Source organism: Tursiops truncatus, chromosome 18 (assembly GCF_011762595.2).
Source record: "Tursiops truncatus isolate mTurTru1 chromosome 18, mTurTru1.mat.Y, whole genome shotgun sequence".
Lineage (NCBI taxonomy): Eukaryota > Metazoa > Chordata > Mammalia > Artiodactyla > Delphinidae > Tursiops > Tursiops truncatus.
Window position 1 is genome coordinate 74,947,487 of NC_047051.1, and position 17,972 is coordinate 74,965,458.

The 17,972-nt window shown below is 44.5% G+C and overlaps 1 long non-coding RNA gene across 2 annotated transcripts; it reads right to left on the reverse strand.

Moving 5' to 3' along the window:
* Positions 1-10,339: 10,339 nt before the first annotated feature.
* On the reverse strand, positions 10,340-17,534 carry LOC141277007 (uncharacterized). 2 transcript variants are annotated; one of them, XR_012327527.1, is made up of 3 exons: positions 16,947-17,534; positions 14,422-14,503; positions 10,340-10,857 (listed from the first exon to the last, which is right to left on the reverse strand). It is a non-coding gene; the product is annotated as an uncharacterized lncRNA (long non-coding RNA). The 2 variants fall into 2 exon arrangements; XR_012327528.1 differs by having other exon boundaries at positions 10,340-11,460.
* Between the last annotated feature and the right edge of the window lie 438 nt (positions 17,535-17,972).

Sequence of the window (17,972 nt, forward strand, 5' to 3'; positions counted from 1 at the left end):
TGACAGACACATGTTTGTTTTATAAACCCTTTTAACCATCACCACACTCTGAAGCCAGGACTGTACATTCTATGGTCAAGCACGACACATAGCTATTGTGAGTTCTTAAATATTTAATGTTTGCCAGGGTTGTTTGTTCATGCAAACTAATTATGTACCAAGCCTTTTATTGCCAAGAACTATATGCTGGTAAAACTAATTAGCATCACAATAATTGCGCCTTGTGTAAGTAGGGTTCTAAAAGATCAAGATAAATATTTAATCTTAATGCTGTTTTGAAGCTCTCCTCGATTATACAATCAGCTCTCTCCGGGGACCTCAGAAGCACCTTCACAGTAAATAAGGGACACAGCGCATGTCACCGGGGCAAGTCGTGGGCTGGCCAAGCAAAATTTTCATTGGTGGCTGTTATGGGTTGAGCAGTGTCCATCCCTCCCCCGCCCCAAAAAAGGCATATGTTGAAATCTTAACCCTTAAAACCTCAGAAAGTGATCATCTTTGGAGGTCGTCTTTACAGAAATAATCAAGTTAAGATGAGGTCATAGGGTGGGCCCTAATCCGATATGACTGGTGACCTTATAAAAAGCGGAAATCTGGGCACAGAGAAGTCCACGTGAAGATGGAGGCGGAAATGGGAGGGATGTGTGTCCAAGCCCAGGGACACCTAGGATGACCAGCAAACCATCGCAAGCTGGGAGAAAACTCCCTCGCAGCCTCAGAAGGGACCAGCCCTGCCTTGATCTCAATATCCTGGCCTCCAGCACTCTGGGAGAGTAACTGTCTATTGTTTTAAACTGCCCAGTTTGCGGTGCTCGGTCACAGCAGCCCCAGAAAACTAATGCAGTCCCCCTACTACTAGCCAATGACGCAAGGCTCTGGAACTGAGGGCCAGACTTACTTCAGAACAATCTCAGCAAGCCTGTGACTCCCTGTTCCCTGTTGAAAATGGCACAGACCCTGCTGCAGGGCCCCGTGGAACCTGCCACCTCATTGTACCCTTTCATTCCCAGAATTAAGGAGAATAAATCTCCCAGGATCTGGTCCCCAGTGGGCCCTTTCCATGACCTCCTCACTCGGGTAATTTCATCTTCAGTTTCCTACTAGCCTCTGAACATATTTAATAACAAGCATGTGTAGTGTCAGGAGAGGCCCAGAGGAGGAGATTTATAACCACAGCCTGTCTTTCTGGCCAGGCCCTAAGTGACAAGACAATCCAGTAAGAAGAGAAAACTGTGGACAGGTTTGCCTCTGTGTCATAAAGGACAAACAGGATGCAGAAAGAAGAAAAAGACAAGAAAATGCAAAGAAAGGTATTCAATTCCGTGTCCATTCACTGGAGAAGCGTAGTTTCAGCGCGTGTTTCAGGCCGGATATCATGCGAGGTATCGAGGGCCGGGAAAAGAAGGCAAAGTCTGCGTCGAACGCTTCTGATCTGTTTTGTCTCCTTCATCATTTAATTTCTAGATGGCTTCTGACAACCAGAAGCTCCCCTGGGATGCCAAAGGATGTAGCTTTCCCTCTGACCCCGGATGCTCTGACCTGGGCCTCGACCGGCCGAAGCAAGGGGAACCCTGATGTCATGTTTTGGGTAAATCCCAGCTAACCCGCCTGTCCTACTGAAAGATTATCTCACCTCGCTCTCCACTTCGGTTAAATCCATCAGATAATGTCTCAGTCTCCCTTCCCCTCAGTCTACTTAAGCTTTGCTTAAAAGTGTTAATATTCCACTTTAAATCAACTTTAGTGCATATTCAAAGTTCCTGTCATGAAAGAAAATTTCCGAGTGTGTGTCTCCTTGTACGTTTGTCCTGTTTACAAAACCTCTACAGCTGATGTTTCAGGCCAAGAGGCAGGTTAAGTTTTCAGAGATCACTGAAGCAAGAATAAAAGTCCCCAGGATGCTACTTATAGCACACCAGGCCCTGCATCCCCACCCCAGGGACATAAAGTATTGCAGGCTGCCAGAGAAAAGATAACACACCCGAGAAATATGCTGTTCCTTTCCCATTTTGATTTCTCTGGTGCCCTGATTTAGAACCTGGCCCTGGCGCATTATGTTTGCATCTCCATCTAGGCAGCAAGGGATGTCAAAAGAGTCAAAAATGCTAGAATCCGTTGGCAGCAGCAGAGGCAGCGGCAGAAATAGAAAAATCCATTCAAAGCCTGTGGGTCAATGGGCTCAGACTTCCCAAATTGAAGCCAGCTCAAGGGAGGGGCTCAGGCAGCCCGGGGCTTCTCCCCGCCTGTGTTCCACACGAGAGGCGGGGCACCTCTGCTGGGATCCTCACGGGGTCCTGGGTGTGCCCCCTTCCCAGGCCATTTCTTCCAGGCCAGGAGCCCCTGACCCCCCACCAGCCTGGAGAAGCGCTTCTGCGGGCCTCATCTTCCTCCCCAAACCCGAGGGAAGCTCTCACTGTGCCGGGATCTCCCTGCTGGACTCAGAGGCAACCGCTGCTTCCAGTTGGTATCCGGGACACCAACAGCACTGGGTCTTGCTCTCTCGATTCTTTGCTGAAATGACTTTGTACGGGGAGCCTTTGTACGGGGCATATGGCTTTGTACGGGGAGCCTTTGTACGGGGCATATGGCTGTGTAAATTATACATATATGTGGCAACAGGGTACTGCGCTTATTAATTTACACTCGTTAAGAACAATATTTCAGAAACAGTGTTTTATTGGGTCAGTTTCATATCATCCTGCACACAAAACTGTTTCAACGTTCTAACGTAACAGAAAAAAAATATTTTGATATGTTTCCCATTTTTAAGCAAACATCTTATACACTTTTATTCATTTTTCTCTATATTGTATTACTTTTTACATTTGATATTGCATTTAAACCATTTACCATATGATTTCAATATTATTCTACCTATGTTTCCATATTATCGTAATATTTCTACAATCATTAAAAGGACAGCACAGAATGGATAAATGAATATGATTTTAATAGTTGCTCCACTGTTTTCCCTTTTCATCTTGTAAACAACTCCATTAACTATCTTTCTTCACCAAGAAATGTATTTCAGGGCCTCGCTGTAGGCCCCTACTTATAACGGGTAGGCTTGGTCAGCTCAGGCTGCTATAACAAAATACCATAGACTGGACAGCTTAAACACAGACACTTATTTCTCATAGTTGTGGAGGCTGGAAGTCCAAGATCCAGCTGCTGGCAGATTTGGTTCCTGGGAAGGCCCTCTTCTTGGCCTGCACATGGCCATCTTTTGTCCATGTCCCCACATGGCAGAAAGAGAGCCCTGGTGCCTCTTCCTCTTCTTGTGAGGGCACTAATCCCATCGTGGGGGCCCCACCTTCACGGCCTCAGCTAAACCTAATCACCTCTCAAAGGCCTCTCACCTCCTAATACCACCATATCGGGGCTAAGGGCTTCAACATAGGAATTTGGGGGACACAAACAGTAACATAGGCCTCTGACTTTCACACTTGTCTTAATTTAATCATTCTTAGCCTTTCACTGTCTTTATTTAAGGCAGGGTTTCTTATTTGGGGCCCTGTTGACATTTGAGGCCTGATGGTTCTTTGTTTTGGGGGGTTGCCTTTGACCACAAGTTCCCCTGGAAGCAGACTCAGAGATACATATTTGCATGAAGAAACAACACTGGGGAGAATAGTTGGGAACAGCAATCATGGGGGAACCAGAAAGCAGGATTGTGTGCAGGAGAGGTTGAAATGTGTTGCAGCTGCACTGATCTTACAGGGAGTCTAGGAGCCGGGACAGTGCTTGGTGATTGTCAGGAGTTAAGGCAAAAGGGGCTGAGTGTTGTAGGCCTGCCTTGACCACTCACTTGACAGACGTGCAACGGACTGAACCTTGTTTCCTCTCAAGATTCATACATTGAAATCCTAACCTCCAAGGTGATGGAATTAGAAAGTAGGTCACTGGGGAGATGAATAGGTCATGAGGGTGGAGTCCCCATGAATTGAATTAGTGCCCTCATAAAAGGGACGCCAGAGAGTCCCCCATACTCTTTCTGCCTTGTGCGGACATAATGGGAATTTGGCATTGTGCCACCCAGAAGAGGGCTCTCAGCAGAAACCCACAATACAGTTACCCTGGCCTCCAACCTCAGGACCCTACCATGCAGTCACCATGATCTCTGACCTCAGGACCCCACCATGATGTCACACTGACCTCAGACTTCCAACCTCCAGAAGTGTGAGAATTAAACTTTTATTGTGTACGCTCCCAGTCTGGGGAATTTTTGTTAGAGTTGCCCAAATGGACCAGACAGAGGTTGCTGCAGGGAAGGGCTGAAACTGGCCAAGGCAGCTCCCTCCAGCTGAAGCCATTCCAAGAGGTGGATTCCCAGCAAAAGGGGATGGGCACTCCATCCTGCAGAGCCCCTTGGGCCTCTCTCCAAGGCATCCATCACCTGAACCTCTAATTGTATTGGCTCCAACCAAATAAAGCCACACCTATTCCAATGACCCTTGGCCTTCATTCTCACTGCCTCTGACTGCAGCTGGCACGGCCATGTTCTCCTCACCATGGGCTCTCAGCCACCAGCGTGATCATCCCCAGGCCTCCTCCAACCCAAATGATGTTTGTTTCACAAATAAGTGTATGGACCTGTGAACAGCAGAGTGTTTTTCAAGCAAAATAGAACAACTCCTTCCCTGTTTACAGAGGCTAATTATGAAAGACGGAAAACATGTTTTCTCCTTCTGTAAAGTCTCTCTTGAGCTTAGAAGCCACATTTGGCTTTTTTTCTTTCTAGACGGGGCTCCCTCTGTGCTCTTCTGCGAAGTCTCTGCGGAGACCGGGGCCACGCGGCGACGGCTCCTCTCTCTGCTCTGTGCATTTCAGGAGTGTCTTGGGACACATTCCTTTGGCGCCATATGCCACATGCAATTGTGAATTGAACTTAAAAGTACAGCATGAACACATTGTCTAATTAATTAACATTTAAAGGCTCTTTGAAGAAAAGCTCACTGGGCAGACAACGTGACACAAGAATGTGTGAACGATGAGCCACCAGATTTGGGGAATTTAAAATATTATAATGGGCACCCCGTTTACGTCCTGGGCGTATCCATTCAACGTGGCCTCGGGCTCTGGGACGTTACGAGCAGGTGCTAGATGTCAGCCCATTTTCCAGTCCAGGCTGGAAGGCTTGAACTACCCAAAGCCAGTCCTGAAGAATGTATTTTTATTCCTTGTTAAATAAACCATTGGTCTATTTTCTCTTACCAAAAACCTTCTTATAAGAAACATGATAATGAGCATGTGTGCCGGGTGATGGTACCGGGAGAAAGGAGCTGAGAACTACGGTCACAGCTTGCGGGGACTCACGATCAGGATGCTTCCCGCGTGGTGTTGTCCTTCTGAGTTTGTTCTCACTAAAACAAGTCCCCAGTGTAGCTAGGTGATGAAAAGATACATATTTAGGAACATGATGTGAGAGACTGAAAAGTTCCCAATTGCCTGAGAAAGGCACATCTCTCTCTGATTCTGGGGGGCCCACCTATCGGGGAGCCAGCCACCCTCTATTTGAGTCTAGCTGAGTTAAAACCATGGTTTTGGGAGTTCACCATGTGGGCAATTGAGTGAGCAGTGCCTGGGGACTTAGAAGCATCCTCCACCGTTTCTGCCCTGGGATGACCTCGGGGATGTCATTTAATCTCCGGCTCTTAAAATGTATAGTAGACAAAATTTCGCCACGTTCTCACCTTGCAGCCATGTGGCACTAAGACCTCATCCTACCACCTGTGGAAATACCTGTAGAAGATGACATTGGAGGGACCTTGGAAGACTCTTGTAATGTTCCGTTCCTATTGCATCTGCTCATGAAACACTAATATGGTCTGATGGTGGATGCCCCTGGGCAAAAATACGAATGGAAGCTTGGAAGGCTTCCCTTTGGCAGTGCCCATCCTCCTGTGCGCCCATGGGTGAAAAGTGGAGAATTAGCTGATTATCCTGTGAATGCAAAAAGAAAAGTAAAACCAATTTCCCCTTTTTCTTTCAGAGCATATCACCTCAATTCTCTACCTGACTTTGCCTGGGTAACTTCTGAAAGCAAGAGTCCCATTCATCACACATCAAGAGTACTCATATTTAATTGACCATCTTAAGAAAACAGCTCATGAACATTTTGAAATGATACACAGATGCCACAGGTGGGATGGTGACAAGCTGACTCATCAGCACATAAGACAGATCAACCACTTCACGCTTCTTTCAATTCAGGAAAGGCCAGAAGGGTTACTGCTGCTCTTCGCTCCTTCTCTATACCGACTCCAACAAACAAAATAATTAGATCAAAATGATCGTACTATCCTTTAGCTGAAGGGGGTTTCCAAATATAAGAACCCCAATCACCTGTTAAGCCTTGATTCACGCCTTTGATTTGGAAAAGGGAAAAGACCCGGAGGCTCCTGCCAGGTCTGATGGAATAAAAGTTTTGTTGTTCTGCTTGGTTAAAAATGCTCGGTGAGATCACAATACCTCTTTGAAAATGGACAGTGATATCGATCTGGGTGCATCTGTCTCTCTCAGCAGCTGAAAACGACACCACATGTGATTTCCTGTCACCAAAGCCCGGCAGACATGGCGGGGTCCAGGCTCGGTGGCCCGCGCGGCTCCCATCAGTACCTAGGGCCAGGCATCTTCCTGCCTTTCACCGGATATGCCTGGGGCTCTGCTGCACAGCTCTCTAAACAACTTGCTACCTCCCTCCAAAGGTAGGTTCCTTTTACTTCCATTGGCTGCTGTAGCATAAACAGAACATTTTATTTTTATTTTATTTTATTTTTTTTTGTGGTACGCGGGCCTCTCACCGTTGTGGCCTCTCCCGTTGCGGAGCACAGGCTCCGGACGCACAGGCTCAGCAGCCATGGCTCACGGGCCCAGCCGCTCCGCGGCACGTGCGATCTTCCCAGACTAGAGCACGAACCCGTGTCCCCTGCATCGGCAGGCGGACTCTCAACCACTGCGCCACCAGGGAAGCCCTGGAACATTTTTAAAAAGTGAAAATCTTACAAAATAAGCAATCAGGAAGAAAAACAAAAAAGCAAAACCTTCCAGGAGAGCAGATTTGCTCAATCTTTGCTCCCCAGGGTAAATGATATGATTTATACCTGTTGTTTCCATTTCCAGTCCACGGTCGCGTCAAAAACATTACAGCTTAGAGAAGAATAAAATAGCATCAGCCCTATTCATCCCTATGCCCTGGCAGGGGAAATTAAACTGTGTGGAAGGCACCCTGAACTTTGCAAACCCACGTTGAGTCCTGGGCAGATAAAACTGTGACGTTAATTTTTTATCTCATTGTACCTGAGCAATGGATCTGAAGAAACATAATGGTCTTGGAGGAAATCCGTGTCATGACTAATTGTTACTTTCACCCAGTGCTTTCAAAATATTTTATTAAAGTTCAGTGAGAATCTTAGGTTGAATTAGAAAGTTAAATGCTTAGAGATGAGAATGTAATTATTTTAAGAGACATCAATTTGACGTATGCTTTATTTTTTCTATATTTTAATGTGAGGTAATATGTGTATTTCTTTTTAGAGGAACTGTAATATGATTTCTACTCTGGTGATAATGGCAAAGCAAGAGAATAAAGAGAAAAAGAACAATAGCAATGAAAGTAACACTCATCTTTGAAGTTTAAATTGTGGAACTACAGAGCTAAAAGTTGGAGATCATCTTCCCCATCAAATACCTGCATTTTATAGACAAGGGAGTCAGGTGCTGTTCTGAGTTGAATTGTGTCCCCAAAATGGCGTGTTCACGTCCCAACCCCCTGTGCATGTGATCTTATTTGGAAATAGAGTCTTGGCTGATGGAATACAGATAAGATGAGGTCATAGGGCGGGCCCTAATCCAATGATTGGTGTTCTTATAAGAAGAGGGAGGGCTTCCCTGATGGTGCAGTGGTTGAGAATCCACCTGCCAATGCAGGGGACACAGGTTTGAGCCCTGGTCTGGGAAGATCCCACATGCCGCGGAGCAACTAAGCCCGTGTGCCACAACTACTGAGCCTGCGCTCTAGAGCCCACGAGCCACAACTACTGAAGCCCACACACGTACAGCCCATGCTCCACAACAAGAGAAGACACTGCAATGAGAAGCCCACGCACCACAAAGAAGAGTAGCCCTGGCTTGCCCCAACTAGAGAAAGCCTGCATGCAGCGACAAAGACCCAATGCAGCCCAAAATAAAAATAAATAAGAAGAAGAGGAAAAACGACACAGACACTGACATGTAGTGACACAGACAGAGATTGGATATCCCCCTACAGGCCAGGGGATACCCAAGACTGCCAGCCACACAGGAGCCCAAGGGACAGGCCTGGAACAGACTCTCCCCTGAGGCCTTCAGAACCTTCATAACCTTCATGGCTCTGCCAACACCTAGATTTCAGACTGCTGGTCTCTACATGGTGAAAGAATACATTTCTGCTGCCTTAAGTGAACCAGTGTGCAGTGATCAGTTACAACAGCCCTAGGAAACTTACAAGGGCACCAAGGAATTAGGCAGCGGTGGAACCGAGGCCAGAGTCCCATGAGCATCCTTTCCACTGGGCCCTAGGGCCTCTCTCAGCTCAAGCAATTCTACAGAAAAGCAAATTCCATCAGGATTCCCAGGGAAAATATGTCTACCTTAGTGTGAGTTACCCTAAAGGCAGAACCCACACTGAGGACTTGAATAAAAGTAATTAATGTGAGAGGCAATCCACAACGTGCGGGGTTGAGACAGGGACGGTGCAGGTGAGTGCTGTGGCCGACAGGGCAATGTTCTGCTGGGATAATGCCCCAGCATCATCCCACTGAGGGGTGGGGAGCTGGGATGACTTATCACTCTGCAGGTGTTATCTGCCTCACTTCTGGTCTGCCCTCTGTGGGTCTAGCATATTCCTCTGGACAGAGAATGTCCTTGGGCATGTCTGCAAGCTGTATTTGGGATGGGCTGGGGGATGTGTGTGGGACACACCAACAGCATCCTCTGACCTTCCTTTCCCATCACTGAGTTTACATGTTAACCACAAACAACCAGAATGCAATCCTTCTGAATTAGAGGGTTGGTGTGGAGAATAAGAACCAGAGGAATTGTTTTTTTTAATTCCAAAAGATTGTTTTAAGAAGATAAAGTTGGGCTTCCCTGGTGGCGCAGTGGTTGACAGTCCGCCTGCCGATGCAGGGGATGAGGGTTCGTGCCCCGGTCCGGGAAGATCCCACATGCCGTGGTAGTGGCTGGGCCCGTGAGCCATGGCCGCTGAGCCTGCGCGTCTGGAGCCTGTGCTCCCAAACTGGAGAGACCACAGCAGTGAGAGGCCCGGGTACCGCAAAAAAAAAAAAAAAAAAGAAGATAAAGTTAAGTAAGGAAGGCTGGAATATTCAGAAGCGACAGAATCAGTATTGGCAAAAAATGTATTTGCCAATATATTTAGTACAGAATATATAATAGTACAGAATAGAGATGCCTTAAGTGGTTCTTTCAGAAGTACAGCTGATCCTCATTAGTCACAGATCCTGTATTTGCAAATATGTCAACTCATTACATTTCTTGGTAACCCCCAAATCAATACTGTGGTACTTACTCATTCACTGACATAGACTTAGTGGCAAAAAATCTGAGCTGCCTGTTGTGCATGTTCCCAGCTAAGAGCTAACAAGGGATGCCCTGCCTTCTTGTCCCAGCTCTCAGACTGTAAACAGGGATTCTTTTTGTGCCTTTTTTGGTGATTTTGCTGTTTAAAATGGCTCCCAATGGTGCTGTAGTGCTGTCCAGTGTATCTAGGGGTGAGAAGGCTGTGATGAGCCTTGTGTAGAAAATCTGTGTTAGATCAGCTTTGTTCAGGCCTGAGTTACAGGGCTGTTGACCACGACTTCAATATTATTATTATTAAATCAACAGTATCTATTAAATAAGGTGTCTTTAAACAGAAACATACATAAAACAAAGGTATGAATTGATTGGTTGGCGAGAATGTCATAAGCAGAAGCCTGCAGGAACGTAACCCTATATTTCCTATAGGAGCAATGGCTCAGTAGTCACTAATTTTGTGTTCACAGTGACTACAGAGCTTAACCACCATGAATAACAAGAATCAACTGTATTATGAAAAGTTTTCAGCAAGAGATACTAAGTTAACTCTCTTTGTCCAAAATACAACTATAAGTAGCCTTTCAGTAAAGATACTATCTGACATATCATTACTCCATTTTATTCTTGTTGTGCCATTGATTTTAGATACAGCAAAGGGTGAGAATAATTTTTCCCATTTTGCTTAATCTCCAGTTCACACTGGTGAGGTCCTTGGGATTGATAATAAATTAATGCATATATGCAGACACACATAAATGATGCTATACTCTTTTATTTTAAGCACAAGGAAAAGTAGGTTAAAAGTCAAGTCATATGTCCATTCATTCCAATTAAGGGGGCTGGAAAAGCAACACATGAATGAAAAACAGTTCATCATTTGGTAGCTTATGGAGGTTATTCCCTAAGAAAGTAAACTGGTAAACAGAGACAGAGAAATTCAGAAAGAAGTTATTGCAGAAAGTCAAGGGCAGGGAAAGGATTATGAACATTTAAGACCAAGGCTGTGTTTAACGACAGATTTCAAATCTCTTAGATAGTTTATCTTGAAGTCCCAATTTCCCTCAAGGCAAAGTACTGGTGTTTACGGTTCCTAATTGCTGGTTTTAGCAGTTCTTCAGGGGATGAAGGGAAACCTGTAAGCGTCCAGCCAGGCGGAGGTTCACGTCTGTCCCGTAATCCTGGGTGTTCACCCAACATCGACCCCCAGCTGCATGCTTTTTAAACTTCATATGGTTGGAGACATTCAGAGCAGGGACTTTCTCCATTATGTCGGCACCCCAACTTGAGAAAGACAGAGCATTATTGTGTCAGTGGGTTTTCTTATTGACTTACCAAGTAGAATGTTCGTATTGTTTCGGAAGGTCTCAAAATGAAGAAGAATCTTGAGATCGTTGAGATTCAGACTGTGCCAGCCAGTTGTGTTTTTGTTCTTGTTGTTGTTATTGTTTCTAAAATATTCACCAAAACTCCCTCTCCAGAAGCCACTGCACGTTTGTGTGGGACCCCAGATTGCTTGGGTGGATGTGATAAGAAATACATGTGGGTTTTGAAGAAGAATGCGGTCTTGATTAAATGTTTCCCTCTGTAAACAAAAACCTACCCCTTGCCCTGTGGAAGGGAGCCGGGACCAGCTACAGGATATCCCCTCTTCTTCCCAAATGCTTATGATACCCGACTCTTCTCCTCTCTCTGGCAGGCTTCCCCCCCAACCCCCATCTGAGTCAAAGTAACCCCAACCCACATTTCTACTTTTCAGGGACAAGACAATGCAGAGGCAAAGGGCCTGCGTGTGTGTTGAATGAGGTTGGAATGCTGCTAAATGTTCTAGGTCATCGCCATGGACTGCAGGGTAGAGTTGTGAGGAGTGGAAATCTTTTAGTGTTTCTGTGAGAAAAGGAAAAAAAAACAGGACAGTTAAGTGGAAGCTACCGAGAGTGGAGAGCTGGTTAAGGGGCCCATTAGAAAGGAGAAGATACAGGAAAAGGATAACAAGTCAGAGAAGAGCTGGAAGAGATTTAAAGTATGTGTTTGAGAGTCTGGAAAGCCAGACCCACACTCTCTGTGCCTCAGAGTGACCACTGGTAAATAAGAGAAAAACAGGCCCTGCCTCACAGGGTAGTGTGAGGACTTAATGAGATTGTGCTCTAAAGTGTCCAACATGGTGCCCCTTCCCCCTCCCTCCCTCCCTCCTTTCTTTCCTCCCTCCCTTCCTCTTTCCCTCCCTCCTTCCTTTTTTCCTTCCTTTCTTTCTTTCTTTCTGGCTCCCTCATTAAAAAAATTTTTTTTATCCTGAAGATAATCTTGGAAACAATGATGTGCTGATATAAACGGGAGGTCAGCAGCTCAGGGCAGCATCAGAAGACTGGAAACCTGATGTGGGTAAAGCAGGTAGACAGCCTGTGAGCTCCCTAAATGAAACTCAGGGGCCAGAGAACTTTTGTAAATGTGATTGCTGAGACATCTGAGGGATCTTTGAAAAACAGAGAGCAGAAGGGAAGATTGCCAAAAACAAAAGTGAATAAATGGCATTTCAAAACCCCAATGGAAAAGAAAATTCACTTAAGGCAAACTACAGGTTAGTGAATTTAAAGTACATCCCTAGAAAGAATCTAGAAGCTTATTATAATAATGGTCTGAGAACAGCTAAAGAGAAAACAATGGTAACTAGGATCCAGTAAGAGTCAAGAAGAATAAGTCATGAGTCCTTTCTTGAGAGGATTACTAAACCCAGATTTCACAGAAATGTTTTAAGAAGCAATTACGTGGATTTCAATCAACTATAACATGGTATTTTGTAATACCCTTACAGATTAGATGAAATTTAAAAATAAAACGTTTTGGCAAGCATCTTATCCAATCCACATCTGTTTGTAAAATGCCTGTTGGTTCTCGGCCCTCTGCTTAGTACTAGGGGTACAAAAATGGGAACTGCAGCTCCCACCCCAGGGCGCTGGAGCGTTGGCTAAGAGAGGAGAACCAGTATCAAGTTCCATAACCATTAGTGTTGATCTTGTGCAGGGTCTTGTGCAGGCTTCAGCCTGTGCTCTCTTTAGTGCTTTTATCAGTGACTTGATACAAAGATGGAAGACATGTCATCAAATCTGCAAGTCCCAACAGCGTGAGGGTTGGCAAATACAATGAATTTCAGGGTCTGAATCCAAAAACGTCCCAAGTGCCCTGCAGCAGGGGGTCCTATGCCACAAGCTGGACAAGCCACAGTGTGACATGAATGAGTGTGAAGTCCAAGTCCAGAATAGGAAGGCCTGGGAGCCGGGTTGGGCACCTATCAGATAGGGGGTCAGGCTTGGCAACAAGGGGCCGTCTAGGCTAACAGCACCACACTGCAGGCTCTGAGCCGCTCACGCCTCCAACTGAACAATGACTGAGAGTGAGGGGGACCCCCTGAGCTGCTCAGACCATGCTGGGGGCGGGGGTGGGAGGGGAGTGTGTGTAGGGGAACATCACAATCTGAAGGGTGCCTTGGAAACTGGAGGAGATAGAGGGGAAATGATGTGTACAGGAAAGGGAAACCAATCCGTGTCAAGTGAGAAGTTATGTTAAGTGAGAAGAATGGTTAGCCTAACCATCAGATAGGAAGCTAGTAGAAAACAGAAGATGGACAGAAACTCCAGGCAGAGAGATGCCAGCTGGAGAGAAAACGAAAACAAACAAGCACAGTTACAACCAGAACCTCAGGACATGCCCACGTCTCTACACATGAAAATGTCTGTTCTCAGAATTGGTGAATTAATGATACAGGAGTTAAGATAAACAGCTTGTATCCTTAGCAGGAAAAGGTAGAGGGAATCTGAGCACTGGGTGTGGCTTAGAATACTGCTTCCTTGGAGCAGATACTGGCCTAGAGGAGACCTGAGAGGTTCTGTTTGGCTTCTTAGCAAGACGGATGCCTGACCTGGGGCTTGTGGACACGTGCTTACTGGTCCATTTTCCCCATCCACTTTCTTCAGTGAGGCCCTGGGGTTATATATCTGTGACACCTCTGAGGACCAGACCATGCACATTCTCCAAGGAAGAATGAAAGTGAACTCTTGTCCCTCTCCTCACAAAATAAACTTTTCAAACAACTCTCTTGTGGGCTTATAGGAAGTCTTAAACCTCCCACTTGTAGCAGATCATTCAAATTCAAAGTGTTTCAGCTCCTGGAGATAGCTGATGATGTAATATAGGAGGATTGGATTATCTTACTGATGCAGGCTACCAACCACAGACTCCAAATCTAGCCTAGCCCACTGGTCCAGGCCCAGAGCGGTCTGCCCCTGCACTCCTGCGTATATTCTGATTTCTTTCTCCTGCCTCGTAAGAGATTCCTTCTTGCCCTTCATCCGAGCTATCGCCTGCATGCTGACTGTGCTTATGTGGCCCGTTCTCTTCTCCTCAAATCAGATTCTCTGGGACAAATTCCCCCCAAATTGCTTCTTTGTCTTTACCTTAACTGAAGCCACAGGTATGTTACAGGGGAGTTTATACAAATGAAAATTTTATCAGATTTTTTTCCTAGCTGTAAGTATTGTCTTTATGGTATGATATGATATAAAGAAGTTATGACATAGTTTCTTAGATGCTTATTGAGTTAGTGAATAACACTGAAAAGGCATACAGAATAATATTAAAGGAAAGAACCCTGATGTGAAAATGAAAGTTGTATATAGAATTTGGGGGGAAATCAAGTGAAAAAAATAAGCTATTGCACGTCAAATATACAGCATAGTAGCAGATACATAGTACTTAATAAATGCCAAGTCTTAGTCTGGCTGTAAACATCGTTTCATTTATTAAGCTGCTGTCGCAGCTGACATCATTTACTTTGACCAGTGGAATTTGTACCTGCAACGCCTGCTGGTGTGGTCATGGGTGAACATCTCATTTGCACTGTCACACACATTTCTCTCTGGTCCAGCAAGATAGACTGTAGGAAAGGGTAGGAGATGGAAAATGTGTAATTCACATAACTGTGAGCTTTTCCCCCTCACAACCAAGATTTTCTATACCATCGCTGTTCCTTATTGTTTAAAGACATTGTTATGGCATTGTTTACTCTTAAAGCAGAGGGTGAGTGGGTACATTTGGTCCTTTCTATAACATTCCAGCAATCTAATCAACACTGACAGAAAGTTGAACAGCAGTTGCCTGGGGAGGAGGCGGGGTGGGGGGCGCGGTGGGAGGAGGAGAATGACAAACGATCATGAGGAAGCTTTGGGGATGATGGACGCGTGCATCCCCTTAACCGTGGTGGCAGTTATGGGCGTGCACACAGGCGAAATCTTAGCGAGTTGTGCACTTTGAATATTGCATTTTATGATTGTTAATCATACTTCAATAAAGCTGTTAAAATTCCATCTGTATTTTTCTTCTCACAGGATGAGTTGGGTTTGGATAGATCACCAAATATGCAAAGTAGTTGACCAAATCCAACATCTTGCCAACGTGTCTCCTATCACTTAATTATCAGATCAGAGTAAAATTTCCAGTGTCTATCCTGACACCCCGTCGTGCTTTCTAAATCACATAACCATTTTCTTCTTCATTGTCATTACAGATGCTTGATTCATGTTTCAGTGATGTATTCTCAATTTTACTCTACTATCTTATGAGTTTTCATACGTGTGAAGTGGGCTAAAATGAGCAAACTGGTTCTTCCTCGCGAAGATCTCTCTCATTTCCTGTGTTTTGGTTCCCCAAATGGAGCCTTATTCGGTTATACTGCATCTATACTAAGTTTACTCAGTTCTGTTTTAAGCACCACCGTCCTTACTTTCAAGGAAGAGCAGCAGAGAAGGAAGATGACATCAGCAATTTAGTAAAACAGAGGCTTTCCACGTGGACCCCAAATCCGCTCTCTCTATGTGGAAGGCACTAATGAGATTTCAAAGGCACGGATGACTCAGAGATGCTCTCTGGGTCCTGACCAAAGCTGCTGGCTTAGTTTGCTCTGAGGGGAAATGGAGCTGGAAATGTCCTCTTGAATAGGGGGTGAAGGAAGGGCTTCACTGGGCACCAGGCACCCCAGCCTTGGCTCCCAGATGTCCTGTCCAGGCTCACATGAGGGATATCCTTGTGACAAACCTGCTGCCCTTGGCAGCACCCAGATGTTTACAAAGGAAGGCTGGTTCCTCGTCAACAATAATCAAAACAGTGAGCGCTGTGTGTGATCTCTCCCACTTCCACAGGGAATTTGAATAAAACTAGAATAGGATTAGAAACAAATATCCAATTGACTAGGGGCTCAGTTCCCTTGTTTGGGGAGAAATCTGAATATTTAACTCATTTTTGGTCCTTGCCATTTTAACAAGCAAATCTGATCAAACTAAAATTCTTTTTACTATAAAAATTCCCCTTTAAAAATACTGTGTATAGAAAATATTCCAAGTCTTTGAGTCAGCATTTTGTTTCTGGGAATCTGTCTTAATTTTGCAATCAGAAACACACTTGAGGATTTATGAAAAGTAACTGCTATAATATTTCATCAGAATAATATTTGTAATACAATTATAGTAGGTGACAGTATTTACATTAATGAAAAATTGGAAACATTAATTGTTTGAGTGACATAAATCTGCTCTGGTATATATCTATCCCATAAAAGGCACAGGCATTAAAGATCATGTTTACTAAGAATTTTTAATGATAGAGAAAAGCATATACAGAAGAATGTTAAAAAGTCATAATAAAAAATGCAAAGTCATGCAGAAATGGATGAATGAATTAGTTGATGCTGGTAGAGTATATACAACTATGCCTGACACGTGTGCAATCAAAGTTCACTGTTATCTCAACCAATCTATTGAATACATTTGCATATTTAAGAAAATCCAGAATATGGAACAAAGTCTTCAAAATAGGCTTTCAAGTAATTTTATTCTTATGTGTTGTCTCAATTTTCTGCAGTGAGTTTATAAGGCATTCGTCATTAAAATAAAATCTGTGGCAAAGAGGAAGGAAATTACATCTGCACAGTCACACATTGTTTGTAAATGACAAAGAGTTAATTCTGACATTCACAAGATGAGATGGGCAACGAAAGCAATCATGCAGTGAAAAAACCCATAATATAGCCTCCAAATTGACAAATTTTCTTTCGGAAGTAGTTATTAGTTTTATTGGATGACTTAGTTATTCTTAGTTATTTAAATTGGCTGATTAATAACTGGGAGCATAGTGGTTAAGAGAGTTGTGACTTTCCAAAATTTATGGATTGGGAATAAGTGTGTGTGTGTGTGTGTGTGTGTGTGTGTGTGTGTGTGTGTGTGTGAGAGAGAGAAAGAGAGAGAGGGAGAGAGAAAGAAAGAGGGAGAGAGAGATGGAGAACATACCTACATTCATGCATTTTCTTTTCAACTCATGTATTTTACCTTGTTCCGGGAAGTATTTAAGTCAGATCGATTCGTGATGAGCTGTCAACAATTATATGTAAGTAGTAAACAAAGTGACCTGCTGGGAAAGAGCGCCTTCCCTCCACACCTCTCAGGAGGCCGTCTGATGTACCTTTACACCTGGCCTGGTCTTTAACTCTTGAAGTTCTGCAACGTCTGCCTCTTTCGGGGTCACTGTGAACCTTTAGTGGCTTCACTGACTCTTCTCTTTCACGATTGTGGTGATGGGAACACCACCATTCAAAATGCTGCATGCGCCTCTAAAAGTAGGAACAAATTGTGAATTCTTGTAAAGACTGTTGTTTGCAGCATCCCTGTGCAGTGGTCTGCAGGCACCCTTGTCTCCCTGTATCGAGTGAGTCTTGCTGACATCGGTGATGTGTGCCCTTCTGAAAGTGGCATTGTCTTCTCCTGAGCTTCTGTCCATGAACTGTTTCACCCTAAATGAGAGCACTGCTTAGGAATGACATTGCTAAACGGGGAACATTTGATTCTTCCAGTCGATAGCAATTCTTGGAATATGGGAGGGAGTTTTCTGTTCCTATTTTCATTTCCTGATACTTGTACAGAGCTTTTCAATCAATGGATAAACCACCCGTAATAATTAACCAGACAGAGTGAAATCATTTGTTACTCAACCTACATTATTACCAAGGGGAAAAGCTGCTGGCCTCCTACAGATATTGCTACATGATTGCAAAAGAGCAAGTGGGTTAAAGTTGTATTTTTTTCCTTCAGAAACTCTATTTGCCAAAGCCCACAGATTGCATTGCACCATTCCCGCCGCTCGTGCTGATGATGCTGCAATACGGGCTGTTTTCATAGGCAAATGAATTTGCAAAATCAGACCTCCTCTTCCAGATTATGCTGCCATAGCCACAAACAAAAACAAAGAGTCAGCAAAGAAACAAGTCTCAGAGGAGCTTTCCAGCACGTTCTGCGAGCATCCTTGGGTTCCTTTGGGAAAAATTATACAACCGTTGCTTCTTCACCCATCCCTTAATA